This window comes from Cupressus sempervirens, chromosome 9 (genome assembly GCF_028749045.1).
Source record: "Cupressus sempervirens isolate cs-2001-9-10 chromosome 9, ASM2874904v1, whole genome shotgun sequence".
NCBI lineage: Eukaryota > Viridiplantae > Streptophyta > Pinopsida > Cupressales > Cupressaceae > Cupressus > Cupressus sempervirens.
This window is the reverse complement of record NC_143126.1, coordinates 534,695,152-534,708,802: the sequence shown is the minus strand read 5'-3', so window position 1 is coordinate 534,708,802 and position 13,651 is coordinate 534,695,152.

The following is a 13,651-nucleotide window of genomic DNA, read 5'->3' as shown; positions in this document are numbered from 1 at the left end:
TCGATAAAGAACTGAAGCCTTTTGATTATATTAACTTAATAAAAATACATCAGAGTATCTTCATTCAAACGAGCACTGGTAGGAAAGAACAGAGAAGAAAACCTCCAATCTTGCCCAAGACCGAAGTCCTTAAATTTTACAAAATTAAAAGGGGCGTACCCAAGTTTCCAATTTTCAATATTTAGCTTTAGGGTTCAGTGTCAATTCTTGATTTTCATTACAAATTTACAATACAATATTGCGATCCTTGATAGAAAATTTGTGATAGGGTGAATGGTAAAGGAGGCAAGATCCTCTTGAACTTAGTTTGCGTGCAAAACTCTACTATCTTTCTTGGTTAAACTATTACTCCTTGCTCACCTACCACTAAGTAATGCAGCTTAAATGTATAGTTAGAACTATTAGAAGAAATCAAATAGTTTGACCCAGATTACCAGGTTAGTTATTAACATAGTTGAAAAGACAGAAACTATACATTCATATAGGTCCACCTTGTGAAAGGATTTACAAACATACAATCAAGTATGCACTCAGTAAAGAGATTTACAAAAGACTGTTAGGTCTACCTTGTGAAAGGATTTGATTGATCCACCTGTTAGGATGAAGCAATAGTAGATCTTTGATCTGCAACTTAGTTTGTTGAATAAGATTCCTTTGTGTATTGATCACCTTTCTCTGATAGATATGTCTATGTTCCTTCTTATGTTGTTATGGCCTTTACAATTCGCTCCTTCTACTTTTCGCTAATGTAATTTGCATTCATATTTCCACACATTACATACATCCATGCATTGGATATGAAATAATGCATTACATATATATCAATCCAATTATACAAATTACAAAGTCGGCCATCATACAAGTTAGCACAAATTTTACAAAGTCAGCCCACATGAAGACATTCAAGTTCTGAAGACTAACTCGGTGAGATTCTGATACTCGACATCTACCATCAATACTTGGCATCACCATGCACTCGGTAGATGTAGAAGCTCGGTCCATACTGATCACTTCTAAGTAGTCTTGAACTCGGTCTGCACTAGTGGCTCGATAGACATTGTGAAACTCGTCATATAAAATGAGTCTCTTGATTTACATTGTATGACTCGATAAATATTCTCACCTCGAGCTCAATATAAACTTAGTCTCTTGGTTAACACTGGAAAGCTTGGTTAACATTGGACTCTCATCACATACAATATGAACTTGGTAAATATTGTACTTCTCAGTAACCACTGATAAACTCAACATCAACTGAAATGCACGATTTGCACTGCTGGTCTTCACATTAACTAGATCTGCTCGGTAACCACTGGGATGTGTCCAATGGACTCGGTAGCAACTATAAAACTCGGTGACAATTGAAATACATGGCAAACACTATAAATTGTACAATGAGCTCGATAACCATTTACAATCTGAATAAGTGTGTGTCACTAACAACAAACTTGAATGATATGTCAACAATCTCCCCCTTTGGCATTAGTGACAAAAACACTTATCAGCGAAAACTGAATACCTTATATCAATCACCATGCTTGGTAGAGTATACTATTTTTGGGATTTTGAAAATTGATTTTGTAAAGTATATACAGTATACTATACATCTTCCTGCTATATACAACATGTCTTACTTATTGCAAGTTCTTGCCCATAGCATATTTCTCCTCCATAACATATGGCTTTCTCCAATATAACTTTTCTCCCCCTTTTTGATAGTAATGCCAAAGCTTTATTCTATTTTATTTACATAGAAATACCAAAATGAGACAAAAATTCATAATGTACCTTAGGAATGATTGCCAAAGTTTTGTCCCAATTTTCTTGTAGGACCTTACATGTATGAATCGCAATTTGTACTTCTACTAACAATTCTATCATGTGGTCCACAATGGAGAAGTTATTGTCATGGATTAGAGTTTTTGAATTGTCATGGATTAGAGTTTTTGAATATGCAATATGTTTTTGCAGTGCATCCATGTTGGGAAGGATCGTGGTCTGTATGTCAATCAATGTGGACTTGATCCTTGCTTCTTCCCTTAGCAATTATGCTTGCATTTATGACAAGAAACTTATTTTCTTGAAGTGTGCAGAGCTTGAACTGGGGTCAAGTTGCAACTATTGAGCACTAGCCTTTAGATCATCATCTATTTTGGATAATTTGTCCTTTATTTCCTTTGTAAAACCATAAACATCACATAGCTTCCCAAAAAGTGATGACACATTTGAACATGATGTTTCTAAATTGGCCAAAATTGTATAGAGCTCTACTTGATGAATGGCAATCTGTCGAGCAATGTGCTCCAACACTTTATTGTTAAACTTTGTTTTAGCCTTCTCCACTAGCTTATCTTGTCCATTAGTGTCTTCATTGAATTTTTGGACTGCTTTTGCTAGTTGACACAAAATAAGTTGAGAAGAATCAATCTCAATTCCTGTAGCCTCTGTCAAAATGTTTTTAGCATCTTCAATTATCTTATACTCTTTATCTCTCTCCTCTCTTAGCCTTTGTTGTTTAGCCTTCTTTTGGAGGAGTTTGCCAAATGCCTATATTTGGTCTAGAGTAAGCTTGTAAATATCCCAATTGGGGATTACTATTTCCTCATCTAAATCAATGTCTTCCTCTATCTCCTTTCCTTTTCCCAAAAAAAATTGTGCTCGGTTGAGCCTTGGGCTCAATTGTCCTTGCACTCATTGCTTTTATATTTGGAATAGAAACAATAGTAGAGATGCTAGGGCTTGCAGTAAAAACTGATATTGTATTGACTAAAGGAATACTTACAGAAATGCTTGACAAACCCAAAATTGATGTGCTCAAAATTGAAGAAGTCAAAATCGATGTACTAACAACTGACGAAGTCAAAACTGAAGTACTTGACTCGGTAGATGAAGGAAGAATCTACAGCTCGGTGGATGAAGTGGAAGTTACTTCTGTCAGTGATGTGCTGAGCTAAGTGGGAACAAAGAGTGATTGGACATTTGACATATCACTAGTGGTCACAATCAAACTTGTTGATGTTATCTCCACACTTGATGTTGACACTAGCTTGCTTGGAGAGTGAGGAAGTGAGGCAATGACTATTGTAGCTATCTTGATTGGGTAAGTCTCCTCATCATCTTACTTTTCTTCCTCAGCAACCTCTTGTCCTTGATCCTCTTCATCTTCTTCATTGTCAAAGTGAGTTACTTCTTCAACATTCTCTTCTTCATCTTTCTCTTTATCTTCTTCTCCATCATCATCTTTGACATTGACTGGAAAACCACTTGGTTTATGTAACAAATATATATTCTTCCAAGTGTTTGTTGCATTCCTAACAACATGCTCAATGTCCTTGATCAAAACTAGACAAGTGTTAAACTTTAGAGTCAATTTTTCTTCATTTTTTTTTAATGACTCTTTCACCTTAGCATCTGATATGCTCGGTAGCAACTACCTCGGGAATTTGTCCATATATATCCTTGATAGTTTGCATAGCAAAATCCCATCTTGGCTTTATCTTTTCTAATAATTCACTAGGAACTTGAGAAGTGAGTTGATCTGGTGAGTATTTCCACTTACCCACTTTATTCAACACTAGGTTTTCAACTTGTTTCTACTCCTTTGCTGTCCTAATCTCATATTTCAATGATTTTAAAAAAATTATTCCTACTCCTTCTTCCAATTGCTTTAATCTGTCCTAGAAGGTGGGTGGAGGTTTTTGTCATGCCCTAATTTTTATAAGGCAAAAACACAATCTCAATTTTTTATTTATTTTTTGACATTTGGATTATACATCAGAGATATCAAATGATGTGATGATCGGTTAGGAGGTTAAGTTTATCTTGAGGGAAAACTGTTACGAATTAGTGAGCGAGTATCAAAATTTACTAATTTACCCCTACAACTAATATTTGATAGCATTAGGTTAGTTATTCGTTCTCTAATGCTCGTCAATAAAGTTTGTATCCATAATCAATTATGATTGTACATTATAGCCCTAGTTGCGGAACAGTGCAGATGACTTACATCCTATGACCTAAGAACATGATATCTCTAGTCTCATATTTAAATCTCTACCAAGTATTTTAATTACATAATTAAATGCAATGGTGCAATCGTGTCTTCATTGGCATACATACCTTTTGTGTGAAAACCCTAGTCAATATATATACTTTGATGTAATTCATTTAAATCTTGCTTATGAATCCATTTTGTTAAGATGATAGAATATCATTTCCTTCTTATAAATTCCAAGTACCCAACTTAAGAAATTATGTGAATATAAGAATACCATTTAATTTACTTGTATATTTATTATATACTTTCATAACAATCCTTACGCTTTTCACAGGATGAACCCTAGGACATAAAGTGTCTATATCTTAGCCCTACAACATCATGGCCCTAATGGTATCAATTCGTGTTTGCTACTCAACCTATCCTATTTTAGATTACATCTTCTCAAATATGAGACTTGTGTACGGAATTTTAGCATTATATAAATGATTCCTAGAATATTTATCCCAAAACATAATTATTCCATACCCTTTGCTTTATTTTATTATATTATTGTATCACTGTTATTATTATTATTTATTTATTTTCTTATTCACTAATTATGTATAATTTAAAAACAACTTCCATATATTCCTAAGTCTTCTACCACTAACCACCCCAAGTGATCTTACTCCTAACATTAAATAACATAAAAATAAAATTAATACCCCATTTATCTAAACACACTCACATAAAATGAATTGTCTAACAAAATAATTAAGACAATTTACTACCTATCGTTTTCTAGCTTCCTAAATTTTACATGAACTAGCAAGCAATTTAATTGAATAAATCTACTATCTAACCAATACTTCTTACCTACTAATTTATCACTAATAATCTAATTTGGTTAATTAGAGATTATCATCTATGAAATAATCCATTATTCACTATTCACACAGTGACCCTCTATTATAAAAATTGAATTAAACAACTATCAATAAATTATAATGTGCCAAAAACTACATCCCAAATTACCTTACTATTGTAGGCATCTAACAAATTGTGGGATGAGCTGGTCTGGAGGGATAATCCCAATGGAAGATACTCTGTTGCCTCGGGCTATAATTCCCTTTGGAGCTTAAAAGAGAAGGCCCCTTGGGCGGAGGCTTGGATTCCGGGTCTCACTCCAAAGATCAACATTTTTTACTGGCTGGCTCTTCAGAACAAAATCCTTACTCATGACAATCTCATGAAGCAAGGACATGTTATGCCCAGTAGATGTCCCTTGTGTAAGAATCAGGCTGAGACCGGAAATCACATTTTCATCTTATGTGACTATGCCAGGGAGGTGTGGAATGTCATCACACATGATAATGAAACCCTCTGGTGCAAACCGGATAATCTCATGGATTTTTTCCATCAGTGGAAAGGTCTTTGTAAGATTGCTGGTCGGCAGGATCACTCGGACTGGATTTTACCCCATTTTTGCTGGGGAATTTGGAAGGAAAGGAATAATAGAATATTTAGAGACAGAGAGGAGCCGGCTATAATCCTTGGCAGGAAGGTCTCGAAGAATATAAAGGAAAATCTCCAAGTGCAGAAGGAGGAAGAAGAAGAAGAAGGGGACAGAAAGATAGCTAAAAAAAAAAGACAGGAACCTCAAAAGGCAGGATGCTAGCTGGCTTCTCCCCCCAGATGGTTGGTCAAAAGCCAACTTTGATGGGGCTTCTAAGGGTAACCCAGGCCCTTCAGGTTGCGGTGGAATCATAAGAAATAGCTATGGGGAGGGAATAGCTACCTTTGCTTCCTCGCTGGGAATCCAGACTATTCATCTAGCTGAAGAAAGAGCTGCGAGTAAGGTGGTCAAGTTGGCTTTTGAAGCCGGGATTACTAAACTCTGGCTTGAGGGGGACTCCAAAAACATCATTAATACCATTAATGGTATTTCCCCTCCCTCGTGGACGATTGCAAACATAATTGCTGAGACTTGTGCCACTCTCACAAAGTTCGATAAGGTCCATGTCACTCATGTTTACAGAGAGGCAAACCCAGTCGCTGATTGGTTTGCTAATAAAGGGGTTAACGCCACCAATAATCTGACCTAGCATGCCGGAAAAGATTTTCTGGCGGAGGCAAAGTTGCTTATCAACCAAGATAAAATCTTGGGAAGGACGGCTCAAATCCAATGCAATTATGGATAATAAAGTTTGCTTAATAAATGGTAAGTGCCATGATTGGCATCGTGATTTTCACCAGCAAAAGGGGTTTCCTCTGACATTTCGACACATTCGAAAGGATGATACCATTATTTTCAGAAAGGGGTATATTCACGGGTATCATAAAAGAAACATCACCATTTTTTCGAATGCAAATAACTTGCACAGTTCAGAGTTCATGAGAATTGTGGAAGTTGATCAAGTAAACATGACGGGTGAGAGGAGCAGAAAGGAGCCGGTGGGGGAAGTTCAGAAGTGGAAGAACAAGGCCAAAGTTTGGAGAGAGCTGGAAAAGGGTGGGGTTACTAATTTCTTCGAGAAACTTCATGGCTCGGATCCTGAGATCACTAACAGCATGGTGAATTCGTGGAATAATGGTAAGGTTAAGGTGAACGGGGTCTACTTTCAAATTACTGAGGATGTGGTTGCTGAAGTCACGGGGATTCCGATGGAGGGCCATAAATTCTTCAGAGACAAGAAGATGTCTTCTAATGCAATCAAGGATTTTGTGAAAAACACTGAAGAGCTGAACAAGCTGGGCAAGAAAGAGACGTTTTTTGTAACGGATACTATAAAGAAGCTCTGGAGGTATGTTCTCTACGCTGTCATTGAATATATAACCCTAGACCCCAGGTTTGATAGGGTTAGGACTCACCATTTTGTGATTCTGAATCATTTTCGCCATGGTAGTAAGATCTCCTTCCCGTATTATCTTTTTAACTCGATGAACAAGGCCATTTCTAGTTTTAAAAAGAAAGCTACCATCAACCCGGCACTGCATGAGGGTCTTCTGCTTCTGATTCATGAGCATTTCCACGCTCAAACCATTAGCAAAAACCCTATCCAGGGGGCGGATGTTGACAAGAGCAGCTCCAGTTTTTCCTCAGATTCCGACGATGTCTAGAGCATCAGCTCTGATGAGGTTTTTGAGCATTCAGGTAAGAAGACTAAAAGCCATAAGAAGGATTACCCCTCTATCAAATTACCAAGCAGAAAGAGCCCTAGAGGTCATACCCCAGCTAAAACTGGCTCTGCTGAGGTGGAGGAGGAAATGGATACTGATGATTCTGACAAGGTTTCGAAGGAGGAGCTGGATGAGGAGAAACTGAGAAAAAGACAGAAGAGGGTGGGAGAGAGCATGGAGCGCTCCAGTAGTCAGGGAAAGGATTCTCTGCCCATTCCCCTCTCCCCTATACATCCTTAGCCTCCTTTGGAGGAAAATGACAACTCTGGACAGATTGAGGGGGAAGTGCAAGTTAATAATAGAAGGAAGGCTTGGAAGAACTTCAATGTGAGAACGGCCACTATGGGAATCTACAGAGAGGCAATGATCCCCCAACTCCTGGTGGACGACCTCGAGAAGCCTAGACTCAATGAGCTAATTGACCCAGCTATGGTGGCTATTTCTGATAATGCAAGAGAAACGGGCATGAATCTGTTGAACAATGCCCGCAATAGCATGATCGACAACTTCAGATCAATTAAATGGCTTTTCCATGAGCTTGAGGATGTCAGAGATAGGGTTTCCCAAATGGAAAAAATTAAGAGCAAGACAGGTGCAGAAAGCCAAGGCAACCGGAACAGCTGGGAGACTCTGATGGAGAGGAGAGTAAAAAATATTGAGAACTACAATCACAACCTGGCAAGTCAAATGATCTCCCTCCTCGCTTCGATCAACGACAACATCCTCTCTCTCTTGGAAAATCTCAAAGACAGGAACCAGATGGAGGAAGATGATAAACATAACAGAGACAAAGATAGGCTGGATGTGGATAAAGCCAAGGACAACACTATGGAGCAGGATTTGACGAACGCCCAGGATCATAAGGCAGAAGAGCAACAAGAGTGCGCCGAAGCTGCCCAGACCATGCTCGAGATGGAGAAGTAGTCTGCTAGGTTGGGTCTCTGTCCTTTGGTTTTTGTTTCTCCTGGCTTTGGCTTTTTGTCTGGTCTCTGTTTTTCTGGTTGGTTCTCTGGCCTTTTTAGTGGGCAGTTGTTTCGGGCTGGGCCTTTGGGCTTATTTTCAGCCGTAAGGCTTATGTTTTGGCTGGGAGTTTTTTCGCTTATTTTCAGCCTTTCTTGTTGTTAAACTTATGGGTTTCAGGACCCCTTAAAACCTGTTTACCTTATCAAAAACAAATTGTGGCTTCCTACAACCCATAAATCTATTACATAATCTCATCTCTAATTATCCTATACTAACTAACATTCCTACTAACTTACTTTATCACTAAACTAGTAAACATACTCACCACCCACTAAAAATATCAATCACTAATTAATTGACAACTGACATAACCTAAAACTAAATTAAGCACTATTTTTTATTTTATTTTTACTCTTTTAATGTGCCGGGTAAACTTTTTAACGTGATCGGTAGCGCTAGCGCGACACGCCCACCGGTACCACGGGGACAGGGGAGACTAGAACCCGTGACCAACCCCTACAATAGGAAAGATTTAACCAACCGAGCTAGGGCCCCTACCTAAATTAAGCACTCTATTACTATGTGCTACGATTCCTATATTTTCTAACCATCCTTCCTACTCCCTATGTTAACTTTTAACAAATTATTTTCCTAAACTCCATATTTTCTTACAACCCAATCACTAATTCTTCCATTAATAACATTTCTTGCCCCCTTAACTTACCTAACCCACCTACAACCACTTGACTCTACTTAACATTACATCCCAACACCTCTTATTAGTTCGTGCCAAGGCAGGAATACTTATGCATTCATGTCAATCCAAATATGACATTAACATTAACCAATCAAATCCAAGAATTTAAAAGATTATAAGAGATTTCAAATGTTTATATCTTTTTCTAATTTTTCATTATTTTATAAATCACATTTTTTATCCATTCTATTGGTCCATACTATTTTTTGTGGGGAAGAAAATTAATTTTCTTTAACAAAAAATACAAATATTTTCTAGCAACTTCCTCTTGCATTAATGAATGTATTAATTATAACTTTATATTTTTCACATTTGTGACAAGTTGATAAGATTTTATTTTTCAATCATTTTATCCTCCACCTCACACAACATGTCTAATCAATATTAATTATCACAATCTATTAAATATTTTTAATTTCTTATTTTAAATATATTTATTATTAGTTTTACATTGATGTTTATTTTTTACTATTTGATATAACTTGTTTCTAAAACTTCATGTAATGCATAAGTTGAAATTATATATATATATATATATATATATATATATATATATATATATATATATATATATATATATATATATATATATATATATATATATATTTTAATGCGCCTGGTAAACTTTTTAACGTGACCGGTAGCGCTGGCGCGACACGCCCACCGGTACCACCAACGCTTTGACCTGGAGCTATGAACGAGTGAGGCCACAAACGGAGGACCTCATCCCCATCAGATTTGAACCTGGATAGCAAGGATAACAACACAACAACTTAACCATCACAACATGCCACTATTGGCAATATATATATATATATATATATATATATATATATATATATATATATATATATATATATATATATGTATCTGTATGTATATGTATGTATATATATATATATATATACATATACATATACATACATATATATATATATATATATATATGTATATATATATACATGTATATATATAGATATATATATATATACATGTATATACATGTAGATATATATATCTACATGTATATACATGTAGATATATATATATATATACATGTATATACATGTAGATATATATATATATATACATGTATATACATGTAGATATATATATCTACATGTATATACATGTAGATATATATATCTACATGTATATACATTTGTATATATATATGTATATATATGTATATACACATGTATATACATATATGTATATACATATATATACATGTATATACATGTACATGTATATATATACATGTATATATATGTATATACATACATGTATATACATGTATATACACATGTATATACAACACAACAACTTAACCATTACAACATGTCACTATTGGCAATATATATATATATATATATATATATATATATATATATATATATATATATATATATATATATATATATATATATACATGTATACACATGTATATATATACATGTATATACATGTAGATATGTATATATATGTATATACACATGTATATATATACATGTGTATACATGTAAATATATACATATATACATGTAGATATATACATGTGTATACATGTAGATATATATATATATACATGTATATACAGATACATGTATATACATGTATACACATGTGTATACATGTGTATATGTACATATACATATGTATATGTATATACACATATGTATATGTATATATATATACACATATGTATATACATATGTATATGTATATATATATATACACATATGTATATACATATGTATATGTATATATATATACACATATGTATATACATATGTATATGTACATACACATACGTACATATACATATGTGTATATATATATATACATATACATACACATATGTACATATACATATGTATATACATATGTGTGTATACATGTATATATATATGTATACATGTATATATATATATATATATATATATATATATATATATATATATATATATATATATATATATGACTTTTTAATATAATTTCAATACGTTATATCTTTGTATTTGAATTTTAAATTTTTTTAAAACTTTGCTTTTTTAATAAAAGTAGTTAAATTATTACTATTATATTACTTTTATAAAAATAAATTAAACAATTTTTTTTCAATTATATTTTATAATAGTGTTTGTAATATGTATAATTGATAAGTGTTACATTTTAAATTTTATTTTTTAAAATTTTTTAAAGAGGGGTAAACGCTTTGACCTGGAGCTATGAACTAGTGAGGCCACAAATGGGGGACCTCATCCCCATTAGATTTGAACTTTGATGGCAAGGATACCCACTCAACAACTTAACCATCACAACATGCTACTATTGGCAATTATATTATTTATTTATTATTATTATTATTTATTTAAACAATTTATCATTTAGTATAAATATATTTGAAACCTAAATATATATTTTAATATTAAATTAATAATTATATTTTGTATCAAAAAACATACTAAAGAAATAACCACAAAATAAAAATAATTCAATTCTAAAAGATATATATATTATTATTAGGTTTTTATAAACTATTTATTAAAGTTAAATAATTATATTTTATTTCTTATTTATTACATCATATTTATTCATCAACATCAAATTTATATGTATTACATCTATTTATTATTTACAAATGTACATATTAAATTATATAGATATTATTTCATAATTAAAAATTACTTAATTTTATGAAAAGTTTGGAAATACAAAACATTAAATAGTAAACCTTCTCTAATTGTGTAAAATTAAACAATTAGTTTTACTTATAAAATATTTTTATATTTCAATACATTTCATTTTTTCTTATAGAAATGTGAGTTTTAATATAAAAATTAAATTCTTTGTTTCATTAACTTAAATATAATATATTTTAATTCTTTATTATAACCATGATTTTATTTTGACTATTTGTTTTATTAAGAAAAATAATTATATTTAATTCTCTCTCTCACACACACAACTTATGTTGGTATCACTCTATCTTACTATTTTATCTCTCTTCCTCTTCCTCCTCTATATTATTTATCATTTTTTCGTCTGCATATATGTTTATGTTGTTATTGTTGTATACTGCTATTTATCTCTATCTATATCTCTATCCTAGTTTTTGTCTAGTGCTAATGATTAAAAATAGTGTGAGTTCCATTTGATAATCAAGATGAGAATAATACATAGTTAGGGGAGTTATTCCAACTACTTCTGGTTGTCTAGTAGCATGCATGGTATGCTTAAACATATAATGCGATACTCCAAATACTTCATCACTTCTTCAAGTTCTATAATTCAAATATTGATATGGATAGCTTTCCTCATTGCACATAATTTAAGTTGTCAATATAGAAGGTGCAAATTTGTCTAAAGCATATGTATTGATCGTAGTATGAATTAAGTACTTAGTGTCATATTGGGGACTTTTGCCTCTTATTCTTGGGCTTAAATGCCCAAAGATATAATAATATAGCACGAGAACTTAACAACAAAATATGAGCCATCCTATCAGATCATAAGTGCATTTCTAGGATGAGAATTTAACAACAAAATATGAGCAATCCTATCAGATCACAAGTGCATTTCTAGGCAAAAATTAATGCACTCATAACGTTAATTTAGATTCTCACTCATCTACACCTCTACAACCATTATGTGTTAGGCAGGAACTATGATGCATTGCGTCTCTTGTTTATAATGCATCCCCTCCAACTAGGCGCCAACTATCAATTTCCAAGGATCCCAACATCTCCTTACCACCTAGTAGTTACCCCCTTTTATCCTAAGACTGCTCTTTTCATTTTTTCAAAGCGCCAAATCATCTAGGGTAGCACACTTACCCAAATCAAGGAAGGTGGTGTCCAAATGAAGGTATTTTGACTTAGGTCAAAGTAAAGGTAGTTTTGTCTTTTTACCATACTACATGCGTCCAAGTAAAGGAAAGGAGCACCTACGAAGATGGTCTTGCCATGTAACAAGGTCAAGACTTGTTCTTTTTTTTTTAGGTGCTAGGTAAGTGTGGGGACCACCATTTTCTTTCCCCACCCAACATGTGTGTTTAAATGACTTTTTTTTGTATCTTTATCAAATGGCGCCCATACTCATATTTCAAGTTGCTTTATTTTTTTGATTTTTTTTTATTTACTTCTCTTTTATAGGGGAATTATTATATGGTACTTCCTCCTTTACCTAGGTCAAAGGAAAAATGAGCGCCTAGGTTTCTGACATGAAGATTTTCTTTTGATATTGTGACAGACTTGATTGGTCTTCACTCATGAGATATTTAGGAGTTAGTTGCCTATTAATATTTGAGTCTTCATCTTTAACAACAATGTATTGTTTTATTGTCAAGCTATACACAAGATTCCAAGGATATTCTTTATATTATTTTAATGGTCTATAATCTTGGGGGGAATTAATGTTCTTCCCCATACATTTTCTAGAGGACATAACATACACCTACAAGATTGTTTCCATATGCATTTGGTCTATGTATTCTTCTCAAACTAATTTTCTTTTAATCCTACCATGATATTTATTGCAATGATACCTTAAGGTTTACTATATTATGTTATGATAGACTAAATTAATGATCTTATTGATTCATTGGACAATAATCTCAACACAGAAACACTTATAGAAACATGACAGAATTCTTATGTGAACAAAACTGATTATTCCTATCTATGGAATTAGAAGATTGGAGAAACCTAATTTATACAACTCATGAACCTTAAAGTATTTTAATTTCCTCATTAATATTCATAACATGA